The sequence below is a fragment of the Megascapheus bottae genome, chromosome 3 (assembly GCF_031878675.1).
Source record: "Megascapheus bottae isolate mThoBot1 chromosome 3, mThoBot2.hap1, whole genome shotgun sequence".
NCBI classification, from domain to species: Eukaryota; Metazoa; Chordata; class Mammalia; order Rodentia; family Geomyidae; genus Megascapheus; species Megascapheus bottae.
In genome coordinates this window covers 5,296,956-5,314,966 of record NC_143511.1, presented here as the reverse complement: position 1 = coordinate 5,314,966, position 18,011 = coordinate 5,296,956, and the positions used below count along the sequence as shown (strand labels likewise).

Genomic DNA, 18,011 nt, shown 5'->3' with positions numbered 1-18,011 from the left:
GCAAGATCTTACTCAAAGATAACAAGTGCCACAAAGGGCTGAAAACATGAATCAGCAGTAGAGTGCTAGCCTAGCAAGAACAAGGCCCTGAGATCGAATCCCAATACAGTCCCCTCCCCAAATTTTTTAAGCTTTAAATGGAATGAATGACCCACAGGCCAGACAGCAAGTAAGAAATGCTAACTCTTGCAAATCTTCATGTGCTTAAAGTAGATCCTGTGAGTGGAGGAACAACAACAACAAAAAAGCCACAAACCTGAACGGGAAGTTAATAGAGAGTTAAGAAAAGATAGAGTGATTAAAATTATAGCTGGAAAGAAATGGCTGAAACCTAACTAATACACTGCAGTTAATTAGAAACAAGTATGGTGACATAGAAAGAAAATTTCATCCTAAATGATTAAGGATTTTGTGCTTAACCATATCACTTTCTGGTATGTACTTTGTGTGTGTGTGTGTGTGTGTGTGTGTGTGTGTGTGTGTGTGTGTGTGTGTGCACGCATGTGGGTGAAGGCTGTGAGAGAAAGAAACCCAGCAAACACTGGTGATTCCACTCTTCATTTCAGAAAAGGATTCCAGGATAATCTACCCTGCCCCTCAGTCTGGTGAGGGCTCTCAGAAACAAAATATTCAAGTCCCTACCGCTCCCCTCACATCAAATGCTAGGCCAAGAGTTCTCACAAATTATCCCATTTCACTTGCCAGAGTTAGATACTGTGGTTCCCACTGCAGGGAAGGAAAAGGAAGCTTGGGAATGACTGAAGGACTTTGGGAGATTTGGAAAGTTTACTAGAACTCTGGCCAACCCAAGTTCTGGAGTTGTGTTATAAATATTGTTACTAGCTCTTGGGATCTCTGTAACTCTTCTACTTCCTGCATTACATTCAAAACATATTTCCATGTGAAGATGCCTTATGCTATCTCACATTTGCTAAACTGTAATTTGAGGATTCCTTTCACATGAAGTTGGAGAATCTGATTGTATTCTTTGGACATCTGATAGAAACCATATTTGGGTAAGGTGTTGTCATAGTAGTGGCTGACTGGTGTGTCTTCTAGAGTTTTCGAGAAGGGCCAGAAGCCATAGAGCTTCACATTGGTACACAGTTCCACTGCCACCCTTGCAATCATCAAACCGATGGACAAGCGGTATGCAGTCACCCCTTTTGTTCTCCAGAAAAGAGAGAGAGATGTTTTAGGTACTTGGGATGGAAAAAGAGAACCTTCTGTCTTGCTTTGGACTCTTTGAGCACATAGTACACTTTAAAAGAGGTGCCAGTGTTGGCCCAGAAGGAAAACGCAGGCAGAAGGAGGAATGCATCTCCGTAGGTGGCAATGTCCTCCAAAAACATTGCTTTGTTCACCTTTCAAGTTCCCATATTTCAATGTAATAATACTGGGGTTTACAGTCACAAGATTGGTTTTGCTGCCCACATCTTTGCTAATATTTCCTGTGGTTGGGGGCAGGTTTACATCTAAAAACGAAGTCAAATTTGTCTATTTCAGCTCCACAGAGAGACTTGTTCAGAATCCCCCCCCCATTTCCAACCATGGTACAGTGATTCTAGCGGCATCCACAAAGGGCTGGGACTGAGGTTCTCATATTCTTCTGCTTGTCATTTCCACGGACAGTTCTGTATATTTGTGATCCTGTGAAGAGAATCACTCTCTGAATACTAGGGTAGCCCAGTCTCCGTTGTTGGTCTCAGATCTCCAATTGAATCTTCTCCAAATTCAATGTCAAGCCGCCTTGTTTTGTTAGATAAAGACTTGAAGCCATCTTTCTGTACTTCTCTGTCAGATGATTTCTCATTTAGGTATATGCTGCTTGTGGCCCACTGTGGCAGGGTCGTGGGGTTCCTGAGCATCTTCAGAGCCTCAGATTGAACCCAGGGTCTTGTGTGTAGTATGCAAATAAATGTCTTTTTCTTTTCTTTTCTTTTCTTTTTGTGCTTGTATTGGGACTTGAACTCAAGACTTGGGCACTGTCCCTTAACTTTTTGCACTCTAATACTTGAACCATTCCTCCATTTCTGAATTGGTAGCTAATTGGAGATAAAGGCCTCTTGGGCTCTTATACATGGTGTATCTTAGCCTGGGTTGACTTTGAACTGGGATTCTCAGATCTCAGCCTCCTGTGTAGCTAGGATTACAGACATGAGCCACAAGTACATAGCATAAAGTAAATGTTTATAGCTGAGCTCCATTCCCATTTTCTGGCCCTATGTGTTAGATGCTGCCTTCAAATATCTGTCCTTCATCCTATTTCTGTGTACTTTAAAGGCTTGGGGAACTGGCTTGGAAATTTAGTATAGCTTATTTAGGTTTTAAGCCTTGACTCTGACATGTACTAGGTTTGTGACCTTTGGTTTAAGCACTGATTTTATTTATTTATTTATTTAGTCCTTGCTAAGTGAGATTGTCCATGGTCTACACCTGTAACAGGAATTCAATTAGTAATAGTAGGGTTTCCAATAGAAATCACTGAATGTGCTTAAGCTCAATTTCTTTATTTATGCAATAGGAACATCCTTATGGGTTGCTGTGAAGATAGAGATATTTTAACCATCTTTTTAAAAAGGAAACTGTAATTGTTAAAATGCATAGCTTGGAGCCTGGCAGAGAAGAAGCCTAAAATGAATTTTAGTTCTCATCATTACAATCAATAATGCTTTAGAGATTAATCCTGAATTCTTTGGGAGAGCAGGAATGGATAGGTTAGGCAGTCTGACAAAGGAAGAAGCTTATTGATACCCTGTCATTCATAAAGGGAAAATTTAATTCATGGCTTTCCTTTAGATGAAATTCTGACATACATTATATATGTTTAATTTTATATCATATATAGTAGTATATGATCTATAATTTGTCTACTAAAAATTGTGTGATCACCCCTCTTAGATAAGTGAGGAAGAATTTGGTGAGTTTATTTTATTTTGCTGCTCTGGAGTTTGAAATGTACAGATGCAGACATTTGAGAACACCTGAAACTATTCATTGTTGAACGAAGGGAGAAAATATACCTTGAAAATTATTTCTCCTAACTGTGCACCCTTCCTATTTCCTAATAGTCTCGACTGAGTCATATTTCTGAATTCATGGTCCCCATAGGTTTTGAAATGGCAGAAGAGGAAGCAGAGCAAGGAGGATGCTTTAAGCAAGGTCAATATAGTCTTCCAGAAAATAATTGTGGAGGGAATTGATTCTTATTCCCCAGTAACCCCAGGACATGTCATAGCATTTGCACTTGAGTAGAGCTGACTGCCAAGGCCAAGGTTGACGTTTAGATGTGTTTTTTAATGGGAGTTTTTACCTTAGCCCCAGCCATTGTGGTTGTTTTCTGGTTTATAAACAAGCCACCAGTGTTCTGAGCTTTAGTGTCCGCTCTGAGCCTTGCATTTATTCATTCACTGGCAAATGAAAATCATAGGCTTTGCATAATTAGCAGTCTAGAAAATATTAACAAACAAATGTGTCTTCTGTGGTCAGAGAGTTCTGTACCCAGGACACCCCCTGAATTCTCAGGGTTGTCTCATGGCTTCACTGTGCAGCAATTCATGGGGACAGAAGCACTGATGGCCACATAATTGCTGTTTCCCCCAACATTTTATGCAGTGAGCAAGGCTATTTTCATGTGGCTACGGAACAACCAAATGATGAATTTATCTACAAGGTATCCATGTAGACACATCAGACTGTGAATGCTTTTGACCTAGTAACAAAGCTGTTTTTTCAGGTTCCATGTCCACCTCAGTTTGGAAAGTTGGGAGTAATTTTCATGGTCACTTTGGCTGCATAAGAAAGATAATAATGTGTAAAAAACTCTCATGAATATTGCTTATTGCCTGTGAAAGTTGGAGCCAGCTGAGGCTAGCTCATGAGAGCTGACTCTGCCTCTCCTCCCAAACCCCAAAGTCTGTGTTGTCATGTTGCTCCCTTAAAATTGGCCATAGTGGGAATCTTTATTTTATTTTAGAAGTGAATATTTGACTTCCCATGTCCATTTTTCTTTTCTTGAATAATTTTCCCCCAGCTGTAGGCAAAATCCATTCCTGGCCTAACAAATAAATCGTGTTTCACAGGCCAAAGTCCATCGGGGCACTGTCTTCTTCTAGCTGGAGCTCTCCACACATGGGCCCATGATGATTGGTTTTGCTCTTATGAAGCATGTGAGACTTTGGCGGTACTTCTGACCGAGAGACATTTGCTCATTCTCTGGGAATTAAGTTACAAAAAATGTAAGAGAAGAGATACTGGAGCCATCTTACTACCCTATAAGCACAAGTGTTGAGAAGCAAGGCAGCCCCGAATGGAGCTGCAAGGAGGATGGCTGCATCTTGGTACCCTTGTTCTTCTTGTAATATCCTGATTAATTCCCAGTTTCCCTGCTAACCTGTTATTTATGTAATCTAGTATCTTTCCTTTTCATTGAAATTACTCTGGTATATCTCAGAATTTACCAGATAATTTCTTCCTGATACCGTAAAGAGTATTCTATTAACCTTTCTTCTAGTTTAACTTTAGGTTTCCATAATCTTGCATGAAATAGTACTATATTTTATACACTATACAAAAGGGCAAAAGTTGTTTTTAGATAATATCATTTATTTGTGGACATCTAATATTACTCCTAATTAGAACACAAATGGAAAAGATCTCAGAGAAAATCAAATTACGTGCTGCTCATTTAATTTGCTGCCTCAATCTTTAGAAATAGGATGTGGTTGCAAGAAAGAAATTTAGTTGCCAGCAAGAAACATTTGGACAATCTTTCACTTCATCAGTGGTGGTCACTCATGACAAACACTCATGATATTTGAAAAGTCATTTCTAGGGCAAGGAAGAATATAGGCTTTCTGCTGCTGCCTACATCTGTGTGGGTCATAGAACCTCAAGGGGGGAAATGTCCCTCTTTGATCTACAGAGGACACTGTGTTAGTAACCACAGCATAACCACTTACATGAAGAATTATGAAAGATGCAGTTAGCTCATTGGATTCACATCCTCTCCCAAATTCCAGTTTTACCAGCAAGTAAAATGGCCTAACCAGTGCTTGGACATGTCAGGTTCTAAAGAAAGGCCAATAAATGTGTTGAATGTATGACTGACAAGAGCAATAACCCCTAATGCATAAGTAAATTTCCTGCTTTGTCAAGAGTATAAAAGGTAATATATTTGTATTAGTCAATTTACTTAAATGCATTCTGAAAGATAATTATAGCCAAGCATTTGTTCTAGCTTTAAGGGATTCTCTTAGGACACAGCCTCTTTCATCGAAAATTTTATTTTGTCCAATGTTTAAAACTGGCTTTCAGAATTATAGGCTCTAGCTAGGCACGGGTGGCTCATGCCTATAATCCTAGCTACTCAGGAGGTTGAGATCTGAAGATCACGGTTCAAAGTCAGCTAAGGCATGAAAGTGCGTGAGACTTTTTATCTACAATTAACCACCAGAAAACTGAAATGGTGCTATGTGGCTCAAAGTGGTAGAACGCTAGCCTTGAGCTGAAGAGCTCAGGGACAAAGCCCAGGCCTAGAGTTCAGGCTCCATGGCAGAAGAAGAAGAAGAAGAGGAGGAGGAGGAGGAGGAAGAGGAGGAGGAGGAGGAGGAGGGAGGAGAAGGAGGAAGAAGAAGAAGAAGAAGAAGAAGAAGAAGAAGAAGAAGAAGAGGAGGAGGAGGAGGAGGAGGAAGAGGAGGAGGAAGAGGAGGAGGAGGTGAAGGAGGAAGAGGAGGAAGAAAGAAAGAAAGAAAGAAAGAAAGAAAGAAAGAAAGAAAAGAAAAGAAAAAAAAGAATTGTAGGCTCCAATGACTCATACCAGTAATCCTAGATACTTAGGAAGCTGAGATTGGAGAACTATGGTTTGAAAATAGCCTGGAAAGCAAATCTATGAGGTCTCCAATTAACCAGCAAAAAGTCAGAAAGTGACCATTTCAGTGCCAATGAGTTTGAAGCGGCAAGTTTACTGCTATGGTTTAGGTAGAGTTTGTATATGTCTCACAAGAGATGACATGTTAAAATTTAATCCCGAAAGGGAGGTGTTAAGAATATAGAAAGTTAGTTTGGGGATGATACTTAGAGATGGAGGTAACTAGGATTAAAGGAAGTCACGAGAGTGGAGCCCCACGATGGAATACTAGTGCTTCATAAGACGAAGGGTAAAGGCCACAACACACATATACACCACTATGCTACCTGTGTCCCTGGTCTTGTGATGCCTTGCACTGCCTCAGGACTATAACTAGCAAGAAGTTCATCACTAGATGTGATCCTCTACCTATAACCATGAACCAAAATAAACCTTCCTTTAGCTGCCTCGAGTATTTTGTTACAGTTATGCAAAACAGACTAAGTCACAGAAACCAATAACCACACTGGCTGTCCAAATGGAAAGCTTATTTTTTTTTTCTCACAAGTATCTAAGGCAGTATAGGTCGAATCCATTGCCATGTCCTCCTGATGAACTTTATGAATGGTGGTAGAATCTGTGGAATGATATTAGAAGAACCTACCACTGAAGACCAAAGTAACGATATAGCCTTGCCCATTTCCTTTATAATGTTAACATACATTTCTTTTGTTAGGCATTTAGGTATTTGTCTTTACACTTGAAGATCCACAGAGGCCTTCAAATAACAAAGAATTTAATGATCTCCAGATGAAGCAATTGTAAGAGAACAACATCATTACCAATTCAATAATAGTGTGTGTCACAGGATCTCAGATTTCTCAGTTCTCAGCTCACCTGGTTGCCTAGTAATTTTTTTTATGGCACTCTAGATCAAAAGCAATATATACACCCATTTATGAAGCAAATTCATGTACCTTCATAAAACACATATTCTTATAATCTGGTAGCCATTTGAAAAATATAAAACAAGTAGATTGAAAGATAAAAATACTTCACTTCATTCTTCAATAGACACAACTATTGCTAATGGGACATGTGTGACTGCTGGCACCACAGGAAGTCAGAAATCAGAAATCAGTACTGCTAAAAGATACAAATGGAATCCTTGAACCCTATGAGAAGTTGTACTGGGTTGGAGAATATTCTTCAATTTCTCCAACATGGCAGGAGTAGCAAATAGAGACATGGATTTGGCCTATACTATTAAGATCCTGTGGGTTTCTGTCGTGTGTGGTTTAATCTTTTAGGAAGTGAAGAGGCACTACATAGGGTAGGCAGATCTTCAGACCTATACCAGATAGGCCATTCAGGATGCGGGACTGCAGGGAGGAAAAGGCATAGTGGTGAATAAAATAACAACTAGAGTAGCCCAGAAAGAAAAGACAGATACTCTTCATGAGGTCTGAATAGGACTTTCTCTGGGAAATGTATTAATGTGAGATGACTTTCAAGCACTTTTCATTGGAAAATAATTTTAGACTTAAAAAAAAGTCACAAAAGAAGTAATATGTTTCCATACTGTATTCACTAAGTTTTCCCTAAAGTAAACATCATATATACTCATACAGATACCAAATCCAGGAAATTAATATTGGTAAAACAACAGTAACTAACCTATATGCCTCATTAGAAGTTGATTTTTCTTACTGTTTTTGTCCTATTCCAGGATTCAATAGAGGATCCCACATTATATTGAGTAGTTTCTTTAGCTCCTCTTTTCATGACTTTGATACTTTTGAAGAGGAGTTACTTTAAAGTATCCCTCAGATTTACTTTATATAATATGTGTGTATGTGTGCGCATGCATGCATGCTGGTACTGGGGCTTGAACTTAGGGCCTTGAGTTCTTTTTTTGGCTTTTTCAATTAAGACTGGAACTCTGTCATTTGAGCCATACTTCTACCTTTAGCTTTTTGCTGGTTAATTGGAGGTAAGAGTCTCAGGGACACACACACACACACACACACACACACACACACACACACACACACACACACGTAAATTCCTTTCCCTAAACTTCCTTTCATGGTATGCAGACAATAATGCCATTGTATACAAGTCCTTTTATTATAACAGCTTAGCCTACTCTCAGACACTTAGACTTAAAACTTCACAACCCAATGTGATATTCCTTTCCACAAAGGTTAAGCTATCATTTATATAAATGACTTTTCAAGGTTATTTCATTCTTCTTTAGGGTGGAACATGATAATAAGATGTCAAAGAAATTCTTCCATTTCAGATAAGCATAGGTTGGCAAATAACTATGTAAGACTTCTAAGTTCCCTCCTTCTAAACACAATTCAGACATCTCTTCTCCCAAGCCTGGCTGTTATCATTATCATTATTTCAAAGAAAAGGCCATGCAGAATCCTACTTATCTTTTGGAAGTCATCCAAAATATGACTCCCAATTGTGATCTTGGAGCAGTATTTTGATGGCAACACGAAAATACCTTGATTAGAATGTCAAACTTTCCACTAGCATGTAACTAGATCTATCATTTCACTATAACAGCAATAGAGTAGAGTTAGGCATAGATTAAATTATAACTGAATGTGTAAGACAGCTTTTCCCAGTCTTTGTTGCTCATGTTTTAAAGTAAAAATCAAACCCAGCGATACTGTTTAGGAGTACTGATTTGTTTCTCTACCCACTAAATAATTTAAAGGCAGGAAAGTGCATACGGTAAACAGAGCAAATGTATGGGAAAGTGAAAGAAAACCCGCTAAAGTAGTGAGACTCTCCATGAGGAAAGGGCTCTAAAGTACAGTCCCTCCTGGACAGGCCTTCCCTACCTCCTCTCCTGGGCTTTGCAATGGTTGCTTGAGAGTTTGAGAATACACCACCATGACTCTTGTATTTGGTTGAATGGGTGTTCAGGGCATTATGGGAAAAAGAAGTGTTTGAGCAGAAGCTTGAGGTGCTATGGAGCAAGTACCAGGATAGGACCCCTGGTATAGTTATGTGTTATCTCCATCACTCTACCAAACAGTTCTGCTTCCTTTCTCACCACCACTTTTCCCTCAGTTTTGAATATTCCTAGTTGAATTTACTGTTCAGCAGTGACTCTTTGCCATTTCCCATTGTTTTTATCTGGCTCTTTCCCTGTTTCCTACTACAGAGTGGCATACTGTCTGACCACCTGTATACCCTCAGAGTCTGGCAGTTGGCTAGTTACATCAAGAGTGTTTGTTACTAGTCAGTAGGGGCCTAAATTTGCTAGAATAACAACTCCTTTTATCTAACCAGGTTTGTTGGTTTGTTGATTTTGCCAAATTTATTTCTTGCTGAAAGGCTGTCTTCACAGAATTAACTCAGGGGCAGAGGTGCCATCTTGTATGGGCCTTCAAATAGTGGAGGCAGGGAGACAAGAAATGTGGTAAATTTCTTGCACTTGATTGGCTCTGGTAAATTATCTGGCCACACCTAACTTCGAACAGAGCAGTTAGGGAAGTTCAAACCCCCCTAGAAAAAGAGGAGGAGAATTCTAATGATTCCTACAGAACCCAGAGCCTATTTGTGAATTAAGGCAGTAAGATCTGTCTCTTTGGCTAAATAACTGGGATTGGAACCTCAGGAATCACACTTTTCTCTTCCCTGCATTGTGGAAAAAGCAACACAGAGAGAGTTGTGCTAAATAGTTCATTGTCAGGTCAGCCATGAAAATCCCCTTGATAATTTTTGTTTCTCTGATCAAAAAGAATAATTTTTTTTCTCTTCAAAGAGATTTGATCCTTTGAGCATCAGAAGAAACTAGAAAATTGGGCAAAGGTTTCTGTCTATTCACAAAATACTGAAGCAATATGTCCCCCATAATTGTTTCAGATTAATTTTTTCCAATGAAGACATGCCCATTTTTCTTCTTATAAAATCCTAAATGAACTGGAACTTTCCTCTGAGGAACATATTGTTTGTTTTTGTTTTGTCTTGTTTTGTTTTGTGACAGGATTTTTCTATGTAGCCTGGCTGCCCTTACATTTGTGCAATCCTGAGTGCTGGGATTATAGGCATGTGCTACCACAATTAGTTTAGGAACATATCTAAGTTGAGTACAGTGTAAATGTATTCATTAATTTTTAAGCATTAAATGTCATGTACTCACTGAAGAATTTTTCCTTCTCTCTTCTACCTTGCTTTCCTCCCTTTCCCCTCCCTCTCTTTTCTTCTTTCCTTCTTGTGGCACTAGGACCCGCCTTCCCTCCCTCCCTGTCTCCTCTTTTCCTTTTCCTTCCTTCCTTCCTTCCTTCCTTCCTTCCTTCCTTCCTTCCTTCCTTCCTTCCTTCCTTCCTTCCTTCCTTCCTTCCTTCCTCCTTTCCTTCCCTATGGTACTGGGATTTGACCCCAGGGCTGACTTGCTAGGCTCACACTGAACTACTAAATCATGCCTCTAGCCTCATTTTGGGCTAGTCATTTTTGTTTTTTGCCAATCCTGGGCTTGAACTCAGGGCCTGAGTACTGTCCTTGGATTTTCTCAAGGCTAGAGCTCTACCACTTGAGCCTCAGCACCACTTCTAGGGTTTTTTTTCTATGTATGTGTTATTGAGGAATTGAACCCGGGTCTTCGTGCATGCTAGGCAAGCACTCTACCACAACACCAAACTCGCAGCCCTGGGCTAGTCATTTTTAAAGTAGAGTCTCACATCTGGCCCAAATATGATTCTGGATAACAATTTGTCTATTTTAGACTTCCTGTCATTGCTGGGATTGGCATGCATGTACCAGGCTTCTATCTTCCTTTTACGGTGATGGAGTCTTACAGATCTTCCTGCCCAGGCTGGCCTAGAACTACAATCTTCCAATTCTCAGACTCGTAAGTAGCTAGGATTACAGGTATGTGCCACTGATATCTGACTTTCCCCTCTACTTCTCTTTAAGAAGCAGAGAAGTTTAAACATCATCTGAACCTAAGTTAAAAAAAATAAAGGAGAGAAGAAAATAAACTGGAGTCTGAAAATTCGAGAACATTTGATCAGAAATTTGGAGCCAATTATAAACTCCTTCTTTTTAATTTTTGTTTCTCAATTAGCCAGGAATATATTCATTCGGGAAACCTTATTTAATCAGGTAGTATTTTCAACAGATTATGCCTAAAAGTACTGAATTTGGGTGTTAATAATGGTACAAATGACTATTTTAATATTTAAATTTTGCTTTCCTTTACTTGGGTTTTATTCCTTTTCATTATGACTTGGAGCTTGATATGAATTACTTTTTAAGTTTCTTTGCCCACTTAGACTTCCTAGAACATGAAATGTCCTTGCTTTGTTGGATTTTGTTGTCCATCTTCCATAATAAGTATGGCCATATGGCCATTTTGGGCCTCCAGCGGGGATATGGTCTGTTTCCTTCCTGGACCAATTATCTAGTATGAGATGAGCCATACCAATCTGGGAACAGCTTTTGAGCAAACCTTCAATTCTCATGGCACAATGCCTAAGAGCTTCTGTGATTTGGCCCCAGCCCATGTTTCCTATCTTATCTCCTACTCCTCTTCTGAATAAACTCTCTCATCACCAGGATGGTGCCTATCTTGTTCAATTCTTAAATCCTTAAAGTTGAGCGGGGATAAACAAATACCTATTTGTTTATTTAAATATATCTATTTCAATGTATTTATTTAGTTAAATACTTATTTTTAAGTATCTATATACCTTTAATAAATACCTATTGGGGAAAGAACTCTGTTTTTGTCTTATGAGTCATTCTCATTTTCACCAGTCTTGGCAAGTTCGTGTGTGTGTGTGTGTGTGTGTGTGTGTGTGTGTGAGAGAGAGAGAGAGAGAGAGAGAGAGAGAGAGAGAGAGAGAGAGAGAGAGAGAGAGACTAGTGATAATCTGTAATTCTGATGTCTCCAAGGAAGCCCATGAGGCTACAGGACCTGAAGCTCCATTTTCCACTATCAACTTCATCAGAATGAACATGATACTCCAGTTCCAAGTTCCCACTCATGGGTATTCTGTATATTCCCTAACACACAAGCATATACCTTAAAATTATTTTCTTCTCTCCTTTCTCCTGCTCTCCTCTGGAGATTCTCCTTTAAGAATCTGGAGGATTCTTGGAACTTCTAAGAAAAAAATCATGTTTTGATTCACTAAATTTCACTCAAGAATTAGAGCCCGAAGGAATCAGTTAAATGTCTGGGATACATTTATCCAAAAGACTAAAGCTAAAGAAGTGAGTCTGTCTCCAGCTGGGGGCATTTCTCTCCTCACAAAGGCAGGGGTCCTCTCCACATATTCTTCCAACATGACCTCCCCAGCATGGTGACTTCAGGGTAATTGAACTGGTTCTATATCAGCTCAAGGCTTTGAAAGCAAGAACCCACCATGAATTTCTGGCAGTCCTGGACCCAACATACACAGATGGTTCCAGTAAAGCCCCAAAGTGTACAGAGAAGCATGAGATCACAGGCCTACTCAAAAAAGCACCAAACTGAGGCCGAGAGTTTAGCCTAGTGGCAGACTGCATGCCTAGCATGCATGAAGACCTGCGTTCGATTCCTTGGTACCACATACATAGAAAAAAGCCGGAAGTGGTGCTGAGGCTCAAGCACAGTGTTCAGGCACTGAGCTCAAGCCCAGGACCAGAAAAAAAAAAAAGCACCATACTGGAGAAGGCTGTAGTTTAGGTTCGCAGCTCCCAGAGAATATTGGTTTAAATGCTATCCTCTTGAATCTTGTATCCTACAGGCAAATATCACATTAAACATTGTAAAGTTCTGCCCATCAACTATTGTCCAAGACACATGCAAAGATCTGAACAATGTCACAGAAGAATGAGATACAGCAAAGGCAGATTCTCTGCTCAAGTCTCAGATTAAAGGGAGCTATAGTACAGCTGCGTAATGATGAGCTTGCAGACAGAGATGGTGACAAGAGAGGAAAAACACAGATGAAAGAGATGCCACATTAACAATGTGGATGGCTATTGCTTCTGATGCCCTGCTTCTGCAGCCAGTTGCTAGGGCACACGTTGCTTACTGCATCCTCTTAAAAGGGAGAGAAGGCTACAGTCAGCTCTGCACTTAACTCTCTGACTTGTAAGTCACAGCAAGGCTGATTGCTGACAGGAGGAAAGACAATGAGACAATGATTTTACACTTGACTAACAGTAGTAGGGTTCAGTGGTCTTGAGAATAACCTTATCCATTTCTTGCTGCTTTGAAGTGATCCCTAACCTTGGCTTTCATCACTACTATTTTTAAAAATTGTCTACTATGCTTTTACAAAATAATACTTCTATGAGCTCAATCACAGCAGAAAATGGATAGTAAAGAAATGAATGCCCAAACCATTATCATGCCAGGTGCTAGTGACTCATGCTTATAATCCTAGCTACTTAGATGGTTGAGATCTGAGGAATGTGGTTCAAAATCAGCTTTGCAGGAAAGCCTATGAGAATCTTATCTCTACTGGAAATGGAGCTGTGGCTCAAACAGTAGAACTCTAGCTTTATTTACAACAGATCAGGAACAGCATCCAGGCCCAGAGTTCAAGCCCCAGGTCTGGCAAACAAACAAATACACACACACACACACACACACACACACACACACACACACACACACACACACAAAACCAATCCTCCTTACATGGCTTTGACATCATAAAAGCAATGCATAATCTTCCACATGTGGTGTGGTAGAAAAACAAAAGTGCCAGTCTTGGAGGTGAATAGATATTACCTCACTTCTTGGTTCTTGCATTTGCTAGTCTATCATCTTGGGCAAAGTGATTTATGTCTCTCTACCTCAGTGTTCTCATTTGTAAAGTAGGAACAAAATTTATCTTGATTTTGTCCTGGAAATGAGAGAATAAGAGAGAGGATGTCAACAAGATCTGCCACTGTACCAAGCAAACATGAACTCATAAATAGAAGCTATTGTATAAAATCTAAAATGGATGGAAAGAGTAAAGAGCAAGGATTATCTTTGTTTAGGAATACTAGAGTATGAACTCAGAGACTTGTGCTTGCTAGGTAAGTACTACTTGAGCCATACCCCTGGCCTTATTTTTGCCTTAGTTATTTTTCAGATAGGGTCTTGCTTTTGGGTGGAAGAGTCAAGCCTTAGTCCATGCTCCTACGATATATGGAGATTCATATAGCTTGGGAAAGCACTCACATTTATGTACCACATCTAGCTTGTAGGTTGATACAGGTGTTGCTAACTTCTTTTGCATGGGCTAGACTCTTCTACCTCCCACATGAGATTATATCAATCTTGTCTTATTAATCTTGTTTGTACATGGTTGAGATTACAGGATAAATCTCTGTGTGTGTTTGCAAATACTCACTGTGTTTGTCATAGAACAAGTCGTAGCATTTCTTGTATTTTCTTAGTTTCTCAGAAACACTTCACAAATGTCATTTTTAATTACTGTGTAACAGGCATCCTGTGGCTATACAGGCTTTCCTTAACCAATCTCCTATTGTGGGCCCTTTGAATTCTTTCCAGTTCTTCTTTTCACAATTATAAATCCCATGCCTACTTTTAACTACTTTTCACAGGTTGCCAACCCGTTCGCATGCTGTCATGTGGAAGGAATGAAAGAAGGAAGTTTACAAAGCAAGCACCAGACCAATGTTCAGATTCTGACTTTAACCGAGGAAGTCAGGGAATAAATGGCTTTAAAAACACCAATTATCCATATGGTGGTTGACTCAGAAGAGAAAAATCTTCTGGGCAGCAGAAAGAAGAGCCAAGTCAAAGATACACAGACACAAGAGATACAGCAACTGCATGTTCAGGACAAAGACTTCAATAGACTTAGAGTTTGAGCCAGCGTATCTGAGCCTGGGAGGTAGGCACGCTCTTAAAGCTACTGAGCTGGCATGGAAGCACAGACTTAGCCAGCCCTCCATGAAGAGTATGAGTTCATGGGGTGTGCATGAGTTCATGTAGCATAGACCAAGGCACATGGTAGAGCTCTGAAGTAGTTCTTCTAAACATCTATCCTCTGAAGAAGATAAGGAGCCAGGAACAGTGGCCATCAGAGCTTTCCAATAGATTGTCCCAGTCAGGCCTCCTTAGCCTAGCTCACTGTGCCCGACTTTGCAGGGCTGCCTCCTCCTTATCTCTGATGAGATAAGACTCCTCGTCCTTATCTCTGATAAGACTCCCTGGGATTGAGCAATGAGAACAGAAGGTAACAAGTGGTTAGTAAGTTACAAAGCTTGGTCTGGGTCCCATTTAAAGTATTTGCCGCTGGCTGCTCCCAAGGCCACTCCAGTGAGCTCATGCTGTCAGCTTGACCATGGCTCCAACAGGGGATTCTCATCATGCAAGCAAGGAGCAGAACTTAGGGCTTTTGTTACTGTTCACAACCACACTATTCTACCCTCCTACAAATTAGGTGTTTCCATGAAAGAAGGGTATGCTTTTTAAAATGGGGAAAACCAACAGCAGAATGAGGTTTCTGTCTGTCAAAACTTTACAATCTGATAGCCTCAACAGCATCAAAATAAGCTATTGATGAACTCAGTTCTTAACTCTTAAGGCCATTTTTCTATTTGACACAAAGGGCAGTTTTCAGACAGCAACTTAGCCATGACTTCACCCAACACTATTGCCTGTCTTTGTTAGTTAGCTTTCTACTATACTAGCAAAACACCAGAAAGAGTCAACAACCAAGAGTTCTACTGGTTGCCAGTGACTAATGACTATAATCTTAGTTACTCAGTAAGCTGAGATTTGAAGATCCCAGTTGGAAGCCAGCCCACATAAAAAAAAAAGTCTGTCTTATCTCGAGTGATCCACCGGAAATAGAAAAAAACTGGAAGTAGAGCTGTGGCTCAAGTGGTAGACTGCCCGCCTTGAGTGCAAAAGCTCAAGAGCTTAGGCCCTAAGTTCAAACTCCGGTACTGGCATACTACCATAAAAAGAAAGAGAGTAAAAGAGAAGAAAATGCCCTGTAGATCACCACTAAATTCTGCTTCTTAAAGTTTCTACCATTGTTAGCCATGTCACATGCTCGGGTAGACATTTATCAGACGAGTCTTTGAGGGATATTTTACATTCCACCTATGGCAACCACCATCATTAGAATCACCATGAAACCACCATCACCACCACCATGCATACCATCTTTATAATCATCACCACCACCATCATTATCACCACTACCATATCCACCATCCTCATTATTCCCATCACCACCACCACTACACCCATGTAGTAATGATAGTAACATCATTATTATCCCTGTCAGTATCTATAGCGTGATTATTACCATCATCATCATCTCCACCACCAGCTCCACCACCATCAGTTTAATCACCACCATTACCACCGCCTTTACCACTACCACCATTTCCACCATTTCCACCATCACTGTCTAGCGCTACTATACCACCATTACCCAGAAGCCTTCAAGAACTAGAAGCTCTCAGTCTCCACAGACACCTGTGGACCATTATTTCTATATTGTCTAAAATTTCAGAACAATATTAAGTGGGCCTATTCTCTTTATTTTCTTTTTTGGTAAAAATGATGAGGTTGTCCTAAGGCTCACAAATCAGCAAGTCATATCTTTAAGCTTGAGGGGTTCCTGGTCAAGTGGTCTAGTCAGATGTGTTAAGATAAAAAGTTCTATAACTGATGCCTAAGTATATAATTCCAAGAGAGGAGGAGGAGGTGACTAATAGTCAAAGCGTGAGTAGAGTTGGGGTGTGGGGAGCTGTTATTAACATATCGGAGGAACCCACTCTGATCTCTTCCATATTTATGCATTTCTTGGTGGATAGCAAATGGCTGTCATCAACTACTAATAATGGTTGATGGCCTATACTCAGCTTATTCCTCTCTTGGAAACACTGAAGCACCTTTATTAAACTAAAGACCTCACATGCAAGAGAATGGAAGTCGAGCTGCAACTGGGGGTGTTTTTCTTGGAAGACGCTCTCCATTCGGATGGCAGTGGTGAGGAAGGTGAATTTTAGGAGATTCATTTTCCACAGCCAACATGTACGTCAGAAAAGTAGAACTGTGTTTGCTTTGTCTTCACGTTGTCATTGTGGGGTGGCAGACCTTCTCCCCCTCAATGAACAAAAAGCACATGTTCTTTCCATGCAGTGCACGGCTGCCTTGCTTTTCTCATTCAACCAGAAAGGCCTCTGACAAAAGGCCCAGAGAGCTGACAGCACAATCTTAGAGAAGTCATCAATCTAAGGATACCAGAACAGTATTCCCATGGTTAGTCAAAATATACACATACACTCAGCACACACACACAATTATGTCATTTAGATCATCTACATTAGTGGCTCCATTTGAGAAAGAATGTAGGGGAAATAGCTCCTCTCAGCTTCCATTCATGCAAAGAAAAATGTGCAGTTCTTCCTACCACAGAGAATGCTATTCTTCTTAAATCTGTAGGCTGGAGGCATCATGAGATAAAGCCAGGTATTATAGTTCAAACCTGTAATCCCAGCTACTTGGGGAGGAGACCAGTCTCAAGAGTCCATCTCAACCTTATCTATATTTGGTAGTACAGGTCTGTTATCCCAGACATTGGGAAAGCAAAATGGCTGGATGAGTGGCTTATGCCCATCAACTCAATGATGAAGCATAAATAATAGGTTTACAATCCAGGCCAGTGTGGGCCAAAAGCAAAATTCAATCTTGAAAATAATTAGTGCAAAGAAGTAGAGTGGCCAGATTATCTTAGTGTCTGCTTAGCAAGCATAAGGCCTTGAGTTCAAATCCCACTATCGCCAAAAAATAAAAAAATAAATTAAAAAGCTAGTTATAGGTAGCTCACACCTGTAATCCTATTCAGAAGGCTGAGATCCGAGGATAGTAATTTGAAGCCAGTCTTCCAGGGATGTCTGAGAAACTCTTATTATAATTAAACAACCAAAAGCCAAAAATGGAGCTGTGGTACAGTACCAACCTTGAGTAGAAAATGCTTAAAGATAGTGCCCAGGCTCTAAGTCAAGCCCCAAGACTGGTGTGCATGCGTGTGTGCATGCGTGCAGGCGTGCATGTGCTTGTACATGCACACACACACACACACACACACACACATTGTCATGAGATGTTCCCAGCAAAACACAGAGTAAAAATGGAAATAGAGTTCACTCTAAGTTTAATCAA

At 40.2% G+C, this 18,011-nt stretch overlaps 1 pseudogene; it reads right to left on the bottom strand.

The window, feature by feature from the left end:
* Positions 1–912: 912 nt before the first annotated feature.
* On the bottom strand, positions 913–16,245 carry LOC150064868 (alpha-2,8-sialyltransferase 8F-like; annotated as a pseudogene).
* Between the last annotated feature and the right edge of the window lie 1,766 nt (positions 16,246–18,011).